General features: G+C 31.4%; 5 non-coding genes across 5 annotated transcripts in view; all 5 read right to left on the minus strand.

The window, feature by feature from the left end:
- Positions 1-117, minus strand: part of LOC145845486 (large subunit ribosomal RNA) — a 3,631-nt gene extending 3,514 nt beyond the window's left edge. The window contains exon 1 of the ribosomal RNA XR_014370372.1: positions 1-117. This exon is cut by the window's left edge and continues 3,514 nt beyond it. This is a non-coding gene — a ribosomal RNA (large subunit ribosomal RNA).
- Positions 118-339: 222 nt separating this feature from the next.
- LOC145845514 (5.8S ribosomal RNA) lies at positions 340-492 on the minus strand. Its single transcript, XR_014370397.1, has one exon. It is a non-coding gene; the product is annotated as a 5.8S ribosomal RNA (ribosomal RNA).
- A 182-nt stretch (positions 493-674) lies between these two features.
- Positions 675-2,482, minus strand: LOC145845477 (small subunit ribosomal RNA). The gene has a single exon (XR_014370364.1). It is a non-coding gene; the product is annotated as a small subunit ribosomal RNA (ribosomal RNA).
- Positions 2,483-5,865: 3,383 nt separating this feature from the next.
- Positions 5,866-5,984, minus strand: LOC145845499 (5S ribosomal RNA). Its single transcript, XR_014370383.1, has one exon. It is a non-coding gene; the product is annotated as a 5S ribosomal RNA (ribosomal RNA).
- Positions 5,985-8,815: 2,831 nt separating this feature from the next.
- LOC145845500 (5S ribosomal RNA) lies at positions 8,816-8,934 on the minus strand. Its single transcript, XR_014370384.1, has one exon. It is a non-coding gene; the product is annotated as a 5S ribosomal RNA (ribosomal RNA).
- Positions 8,935-10,000: the final 1,066 nt, after the last annotated feature.

The following is a 10,000-nucleotide window of genomic DNA, read 5'->3' on the forward strand; positions in this document are numbered from 1 at the left end:
TAGCGCTGGGCTTATCCCGCTTCACTCGCCGTTACTAGGGGAATCCTTGTTAGTTTCTTTTCCTCCGCTTAGTGATATGCTTAAGTTCAGCGGGTCGTCCCGCCCGATCTCAGGTCAAAAGTGATGTACTATAAAAGTACATGCGCTTTGTACGTCGGCCTTTTGAAGTCACTTAACTTATTCTCGAGCACCTACCGTCGTTGCTACCTCACCCGAGGCCAGCAGGCTGCTCACGCTTCAGCTGTGAAATCGCCAGACCAGCTGTCTTTGACGACACGCTCCTTAATTAAGAAACGAGTCGCAGGCACTTTCAAACTAATGAAAGGATCGGTGTGTTAAAGACCCTGAGACGGACGTGGCCCCAGGATTACCCGAGGCCGCAATACGCGTTCAGAATATCGATGCTCAATGTGTCCTGCAATTCACATTACTTCTCGGAGCTAGCTCCGTCCTTCATCGACGCTCGAGCCGAGTGATCCACCGCTAAGAGATCTCTCGTGTTAATCAATCTCAATGCAACCAAAAAATCGTGTTCAAAAAGAAGCGGCCGCGCCAGCACTTGCGTGCTGAATTATTACTCCCGCTGTCAGGAAGCAACGCGACCGAACTATAACAGTTACAGGGCTCGGTCCCTTCGAAGAAGAGACGTCGCTTGAAATCAAATTTCGATTCGTTAATGATCCTTCCGCAGGTTCACCTACGGAAACCTTGTTACGACTTTTACTTCCTCTAAATGATCAAGTTCGATCGTCTTTTCGAACACCGGCGAGTGCGTTGCCGCACGTACCAGGCTCAATCGGAGGACCTCACTAAACCATTCAATCGGTAGTAGCGACGGGCGGTGTGTACAAAGGGCAGGGACGTAATCAACGCAAGCTAATGACTCGCGCTTACTGGGAATTCCTCGTTCAAGGGAAACAATTGCAAGTCCCTATCCCTAGCACGACCGGGGTTCAACGGATTACCCGGACCTTTCGGCCTAGGGAACACACGATGATCCGGTCAGTGTAGCGCGCGTGCGGCCCCGAACATCTAAGGGCATCACAGACCTGTTATTGCTCAATCTCGTGTGGCTAAACGCCACTAGTCCCTCTAAGAAGTTGTCTCCGACCCAATGGGTCGAGCAGCTATTTAGCAAGTAAGAGTCTCGTTCGTTATCGGAATTAACCAGACAAATCGCTCCACCAACTAAGAACGGCCATGCACCACCACCCACAGAATCAAGAAAGAGCTCTCAATCTGTCAATCCTCGCTGTGTCCGGGCCGGGTGAGATTTCCCGTGTTGAGTCAAATTAAGCCGCAGGCTCCACTCCTGGTGGTGCCCTTCCGTCAATTCCTTTAAGTTTCAGCTTTGCAACCATACTTCCCCCGGAACCCAAAGACTTTGGTTTCCCGGAAGCTGCCGGACAGTTCTTAAGTTCGACACTGCCCGATCGCTAGTCGGCATCGTTTAAGGTCAGAACTAGGACGGTATCTGATCGTCTTCGAACCTCTGACTTTCGCTCTTGATTAAAGAAAACATTCTTGGCAAATGCTTTCGCAGTCGTTCGTCTTGCGCCGATCCAAGAATTTCACCTCTAACGGCACAGTACGGATGCCCCCGTCCGTTCCTATTAATCATTACCTCGTGCTCCGAAAACCAACAAAATAGAACCGAGGTCCTATTCCATTATTCCATGCAACATTATACAAGCGTAAAGCCTGCTTTGAACACTCTAATTTTTTCAAGGTAAACTTGCCGGACCACCGCAACACTCAGTTAAGAGCACCGCGAAGGCACCGACCAACAAGAACAACGAGGCCAGTGCTAGCCTTTCGACCGACCAACCTCGCCGTCCCTATATCCAACTACGAGCTTTTCAACCGCAACAACTTAAATATACACTTTTGGAGCTGGAATTACCGCGGCTGCTGGCACCAGACTTGCCCTCCAATGGATACTCGTTAAAAAGTTTAAAGTGTACTCATTCCAATTGCAGGACCTCGTACGAGGTCTGCATTGTTATTTTTCGTCACTACCTCCCCGAGCCGGGAATGGGTAATTTGCGCGCCTGCTGCCTTCCTTGGATGTGGTAGCCGTTTCTCAGGCTCCCTCTCCGGAATCGAACCCTGATTCTCCGTCACCCGTTACAACCTCGGTAGGCCGATACCGTACCGACGATAGTTGATAGGGCAGTTGCTTTAATGAGATGTCGCCAGCACTAGGCCGTGCGATCCGCAAGCTTATCCAGAGTCACCATTGTAACGACCCGAAAGCCGGTTAGTTTTGGTCTGATAAATGCGCGCCTCACGTCAGTTCGGCGCTTTACGCATGTATTAGCTCTAGAATTGCCACAGTTATCCATGTAAAAGCGTACAATCAAATGAACCATAACTGATTTAATGAGCCATTCGCAGTTTCACTGTACGTGAGCTCGTACTTACACTTGCATGGCTTAATCTTTGAGACAAGCATATGACTACTGGCAGGATCAACCAGATAACTATCCGAGGGCGTTTAAACCCGTTGCTCGACTGAGCGTTTTTACTGTATAAATACAGACCTTTTCTATCACTCGGCTTAAAAGCCTTGCGAACGTTACTGAAAGTCGGCGCCGGCCTTTTGCTGTTTAAAGCGCCAGCCCGCGTCGACTGCAGCATGCAGCTATACAACTGACTGTTCTTTCTCCCGACCAACCGTTTGCCTTCTGCCGGTTAACTCGTCAGCAGCAACACGCCATCTGTCTGCTGCAGTTACCCGCCTCGAGCCGTGCCTGCCTGCGTCGGCTACTCGTCTCGACGACTTCGCAAAGCTATAAGCCTACCGCCGCTGGACGCTTGTAGTTTTTCATACGCTGCTCCGATGCGTTTACATAGCACGTTCGCCGCCGCTGCAATAGCCGCGCCTCGGGTGCTAAACAGTAATGCTTTAAGCCCGCTTTCTCGCCAAGTCGACCGAACGCACAAACACGTCTCTCTCACTAGTGTAAAGTAATGCATACGTGTATGATGCTCAAATGTTGCTGTTGAACTTTTTTGCCGATTTTTCCCGATTTTTTTTTAATTTCTTTGTTTCTTTTCAATTTTTTTAATATTCTAAGCTTATTTATGCTACGTTTAAATGTTTTAATACTTTTTTTATACTTTATTTAATATGTTTAAAAGAAATAAATAAAAAATAATATATATAAACTACTTTTTTTAATGTTTTAAATATGTTTGTTTATTATAAATAAGCTTTATTTGTATTATTTTTTATTTAAACTTACTTTTTAAATCTTTATATTTGTTTTATCGTTTTAAGCACATTGCGATAAATATAATAAACAAAAAATTGATTAAAAATAATAATAATAAAAAAAAAAAAAAAAAAATAACATAAGCTTATTTTATATGTTTCATTTTATTTTTATTTAAACTTACTTTTCAAACCTTAATACTCGTTTTATTTTTTTAAGCAGATCGCGATAAATATAATAAACAAACAATTAAATAAAAATAAATAAAAATGAAAAAAAAAAAAAAAACATAAGCTTATTTTATATGTTTCATTTTATTTTTATTTAAACTTACTTTTCAAACCTTAATACTCGTTTTATTTTTTTAAGCAGATCGCGATAGATATAATAAACAAACAATGAAATAAAAATAATAATAATAATAATAATAAATCATAAGCTTATTTTGTACGTTTCATTTTATTTTATTTAAAACTTACAATTTAAACTTTTGTATTTGTTCTATTCTTTTAAGCACATCGCGATAAATATAATAAGCAAACAATTAAATAAAAATAATAACAAATAAATAAAACAATACGGCTAAACTATAAAAAGAAAACTAAATAACTGATAAATACTTGTAAAACATTATTTGAAACATGTATTTTGAAACACAACACGATTGATTTATATTTGATAATATATTTTTAATTTGTGTAGTTCATTTAAAGTAGTCTCCCTTTTTGCTTCTGGTTTTATTAGAGTTATATATAACAATAAATGATGTAGTTTATTTAAAGTAGTCTCCCTTTTTGCTTCTGGTTTTACTTGAGTTACATAACGTTAAATAAACATACTTAATAAACGTAACCATCAATACTGTCATTTTAATAAAACTAAGTACAAATACATTGAATTAACATAGAACTTTAAAAAGCCTTTGCTAGTATCTGTTGGTAACAGTAAATAACCTATTATGACTCACAATACAAGAGTGCGAAATTTATTTTTCATTTGATTTTTCAGGTATTTATTTATTTGTGGAAATAAACTTTTTTATTACATTAGAAACTAATTGAATTTTTCCTATAACTATACCTATTATTATATTTAGTATGCTTAAAAGTAATAAAATGAAACGTCGCGATTATATAATAAACAAACAATCAAACAAACAAAGAAATAAAATAAAAAACTATTTTTTTAAACTTATATTTCAACTATATGTCTTATTTTATTTTCATTTAAACTTACTTTAAACCTCTGTATTTGTTATATATATTTAAACACAATACGATTAAACTATAAGACAAACAACAACATAAAATAATCACATTAATAAATACACTAAGCAAATAGCTAGAATAAATATAAATAGTTCAATATATACAATATATTTCTTCCATTTTTAAGTTACTTGTTAAACATATTTATTTAAACATGTTTCTTTAGAATATAAAACTAACAGTTCTACAAATAAAGAAATTAAAAAGCCAATACACATAACACTAACTTTTCATAAATTAGATATGCAAATATGAACAAAATAATAACTAAATTGTAAAGCTTTTGTAAACTGTAAACTTATAAACTTATAATAATAATTGCATATTCACTATTCACAATAGCTTTTTATTTAGTACACAACTGGTCTGTAAGTTGTGTAGTTTATTGAAAGTATAATCCCGTTTTGCTTCTGGTTTAAATAAAGTTATACAACACATACTAAAGTAAATTAAATAAAGTAATTCACTACTATCTATTAAATACATTAATTTAAATTAAAGTGAACTTTGAACTTATAATAATAATTGCATATTCACTATTCAGAATTGCTTTAAATTTAGTACACAACTGGTCTGTAAATTGTGTAGTTTATTGAAAGTATAATCCCGTTTTGCTTCTGGTTCAAATAAAGTTATACAACACTTACTAAAGTAAATTAAATAAAGTAATTCACTACTATCTATTAAATAAAACCAATTTAAAAAATACATTAATTTAAATTAAAGTGAACTTTGAACTTATAATAATAATTGCATATTCACTATTCAGAATTGCTTTAAATTTAGTACACAACTGGTCTGTAAATTGTGTTGGTTCTATTCAAGTACTCTCCTTGTTTGTTTTGTTTTAGTTGTATTTATTTTTAGATACTAGCACATTCAATACACATAATAAAGTAAACCAAATAAACTCTATTAATTTAAACTAAGTACAAATACATTAAGTTAATACAAAACTTTAAAAAGCTTTTGCTAGTATCTGTTGGTAACAGTAAATAACTTATTATGACTCACAATACAAAAGTGCAAAATTTATTTTCGTTTGATTTTTCAAGTAGCTACGCTTTTATTTGTTTATGGACAAAAAGACTTTAAAGTTTTAGTATAAATGACTAATTGTATTAATTTTAACTCAGAAAATTGTACTCTACAAGATGGTGCCATTATTTTTTCGATATCTCAACCTGGTCAAACCACTTTTTTAGCGCTCTAATTGGTTTAAACAGCAAATAACGTTATCTGATTGGCTTACGTTTTTATTTGCTAATAACTAGAATTTACTTTTCTTTTAAGCGTTAAAGAAATGTAAATAAACGAGTAATAAGTATAAATAGGTCAGAAAGAAAAATAGTACAAAAAAGATGAATTCAAAAGGCAAAAGCCTACGGCACGTGGTATTCCCAAGCGGTCACCCATCTAAGTACTAACCACGCCCGACACTGCTTAACTTCCCAGATCGGACGAGATGGGGTGTGCTCAGTGTGGTATGGTCGTAGGCGTTTGAAAGCGTTTACAAGCCTTTATAAACCCTTCGGTTTGTTTAAAAAACCTATTTGCACTTGATTTACAATCGATTTGATATTTTAAAATTAATCCTTATAAAATTTTAACCTGAATTAACCTTTTTTTTTCTTTTTTTTATCAACAGTTACTCCCAAACTGTACTAAAACTGTATTGTAACTGTACAAAAGTGTTTGTTTAAATAATTGCTATCTATAAATTACCTAAGACCAGGACAAGTAGAAGTAAAGTTTATTGAATTATTAAACTAAATAAATAAAATAAAATCGTAAAATAAAATAATACAATATGTTTACAATTTGTCATTGATCTATCCATTTATGTTATTGCATTACAAATACAAACATTGCATACATTCAAGAGTATTATTCATCAATCTTTTCAATATAATAAGTTTTAAATTTATATTTATATATATATTTATTTTTAAATAATTCCTGACATTTTAGACTACCTGAGATTTTTTTTTAATTAAATTAATTTTAGTAATTAAATACTTGACGTTCTAGTTTTTTTAATTTGATAACTCAACTATGTTTATTTTTTTTTTACTAATTTTAAAATTATTATTATACAATATATTTGTTATATTATATTTATTTTATTACTTAAACTTATTATATACATTTAATATATAATATTATTAAATAATTTTATTAACGAATTAAAAACAAAATATTATTATTTTATTATTATTATATTATTAACTTAGTGTTTTATTTTAAAGATATATTAAAAAACTAAACAGATATTACCCCTAAAAAATTTTGTTAATAATATATAAAAAGTACTCAAATTCAGATTCGGAAATATATATACTGTTTTTTTTCATCAATATTGCAGGTCTGCGTAGCCGGGGGCTGTAATCTAGCTGCCAGCAGGCCTGAAATGGTGGCCACTATTGTTCAATGTTCAACTTCAAATTCTTTGAGATTATACTGTACTATCTATCTATCTATCTAACAAATCTATCTAACAAATGTTGTTCAATCTAGGTTGTGGGTACTTGGGTCGAGTAATGCCTTTGACTTACAATCTGTTGTGGATTGTCAATATTCCTCTATCTATCAATAAACAAATCTATCTAATAAATGTTGTTCAATCTAGGTTGTGGGTACTTGGGTCGAGTAATGCCTTTGACTTACAATCTGTTGTTGATTGTCAACATTCCTCTATCTATCAATAATGATTATATTCAATATTAAATGTTGATTAATTCAGTTGTAAGAAAACCAGTGCGCTGGTTAGGTTGGGTAAGGCCTTCGACTTACAATCTTGGGGATTATCAACGTTCATCACAAGTACAGTAACGATCTCATTGAATTTCCAGTTGGAACATTGGATTGTAGTGGTGGCCTACTCTTTTTTGCCTAGTTTGACAAACTATTGTATATATATTGTATAACTTTATTTGTATTATTTTTTATTTAAATTACTACTTATTATTAAAGAATTAAATTTTCTCCATTGTTTTCTCCATCGCGAACATTAAAAAAAAAACTATGTATTTGAACTAATGCTTATTTTATATGTTTTGTTTTATTTTTATTCAAACTTACTTTAAACCTCTGTATTTTTTATACAATAAGATTAAACTATATAACAGAAAAATAATTAAATAATCAAACTATTGAATAAGCAGTTAATTAGTGTGTTTTTTTTAGGCTTCTTTCATTTTTAACTTACTTGTTAACCATATTTCTTTTATTAAAGTATAAAACTAACAGTTACTAAAATAAAATAATCATAAAGTCAATACACAAAACACTAACTTTTTATAGTTTAAATATGCAAACATGAATATAGTTATGAAGTAAAGTTATTCAAAGCTTATAATAATGAAGCTTTTGTATAATATTTCAATTACAGTGAACTTTAAGTAAGATAAGTTTTTTTTTTGTAATAACTACAAAATTGGTATTTTAGTTTATTATTAGTAACTAAATATTTATATTTATTATATTTAAAAAAAAACTTCTATACTAACTCTAATTTCAAAGCATATTAAAACATACAAATTTTACCAACTAAATATTTATTTTTATTTTTATTATTATAACTTTCAAACATAAGCTTGTATACCTTATATACCTATATACCTCATATAGTAGGCTTGACATAACATTATTTAATTCTTTTTGTTTGAAATAAACTCATTTAGTTATTAGTAAATTACAACATAAATGTTTATAACAATAAAACTAAGATTTAGCTTTTGAGTTAGTAAACTTTGATAGTTTTCTTTTAAAAGTTTAATAGTCCTTATTTAAGTTCAAACAAAATTGCTATATATTTAATACACATACAAAAGTAAACTAAGTAAACGTAACTCAATAGTCTCTTTTAAGTAAAAGTAATTACAAATACATTAAGTTAATACAAAACTTTAAAAAGCTTTTGCTAGTATCTGTTGGTAACAGTAAATAACTTATTATGACTCACAATACAAAAGTTCAAAATTTATTTTTGTTTGATTTTTCAAGTAGCCAGGCTTTTAGTTGTTTGTGGACAAAAAGACTTTTAAGTTTTAGTATAAAAGACTAATTGTATTAATTTTAACTCAGAAAATTGTACTCTACAAGATGGTGCCATTATTTTTTCGATATCTCAAACTGGTCAAACCACTTTTTTAGCGCTTTAATTGGTTTAAACAGCAAATAACGTTATCTGATTGGCTAAGGTTTTTGTTTTCTAATAACTAGAATTTTCTTTTCTTTTAAGCGTTAAAGAAATGTAAATAAACGAGTAATAAGTATAAATAGGTCAGAAAGAAAAATAAAACAAAAAAGATGAATTCAAAAAGTAAAAGCCTACGGCACGTGGTATTCCCAAGCGGTCACCCATCTAAGTACTAACCACGCCCGACACTGCTTAACTTCCCAGATCGGACGAGATGGGGTGTGCTCAGTGTGGTATGGTCGTAGGCGTTTGAAAGCGTTTACAAGCCTTTATAAACCCTTCGGTTTGTTTAAAAAACCTATTTGCACTTAATTTACAATCGATTTGATATTTTAAAATTATTCCTTATAAAATTTTAACTTGATGTAAGTATTTTTTTATTAAAACCTTTTTTTTTTGGTGTTTTAATTACAATTACTCCCTGCAACTTTATTAAAAACTTTGTTTAAAAGATTGTTAACTATATTCTATATTTAATACTATGATAATTAGAAGTAAAGTTTATTAAGTGATTAAACTAAATAAAAAATATTGTTAAAATAAACATTTCGGTAACATGTTGTGTTTAGTTTGTTTTACTATTTCTCATTGTTCTATTTATAGATGGACTTATATATACAAGAATATTTATAGTTAGTTATAGTTTTCTAAAGAATATCTCATACTACATCAGATTTTACGAATAAATAATTTATAACTTATAATTATATAACTTATAATTATAGATTATATAATAAATATAACTTAATTTAAGGTAATAAAATATTTGACGTTTAATTTAATAACTCAACTATGTTTATGTTATAAAATGATAGTATATAATACACATACATTATAATAATATGTATAACTAGTTGTTTACTTTAAAATGAATAATTAAGTGGAAGAATTAAAAGAACTCACATTTTTGAAGAGAGCGTGGAAAACCAGAATAGTCTTTTAAAACTTTTATTAAATTATCGATAAATATAAAATACAATAGAATTAAACATATAAACGTAACTGTGGTTGCTTAGAAACTAAACAAGAAATTTTTTAATAAAATATAAAATAATTATTATATAGAAGTAAAATAAAAATAAAATAAAAGTAATATAAATTATATCTTTTAACTAAATAACAATCACGAGCAATATTAGCGCAATGTCAGAGTATGAATTTATAATAAAGGAATTGCTTCCTTGGTGTTGATACTTACCTTATTCAAATAGAATACATTTTCAGCGATCAGGCTTGTATTTATTTTAGCGCGCGTAACACAACGTTTGTGGGTTTCGGCACACTTTTGTCGATAGTGGGCGCCCCGCCTCTTA

The sequence above is a fragment of the Thalia democratica genome, unplaced genomic scaffold (assembly GCF_965202585.1).
Source record: "Thalia democratica unplaced genomic scaffold, ktThaDemo2.hap1.1 HAP1_SCAFFOLD_69, whole genome shotgun sequence".
NCBI lineage: Eukaryota > Metazoa > Chordata > Thaliacea > Salpida > Salpidae > Thalia > Thalia democratica.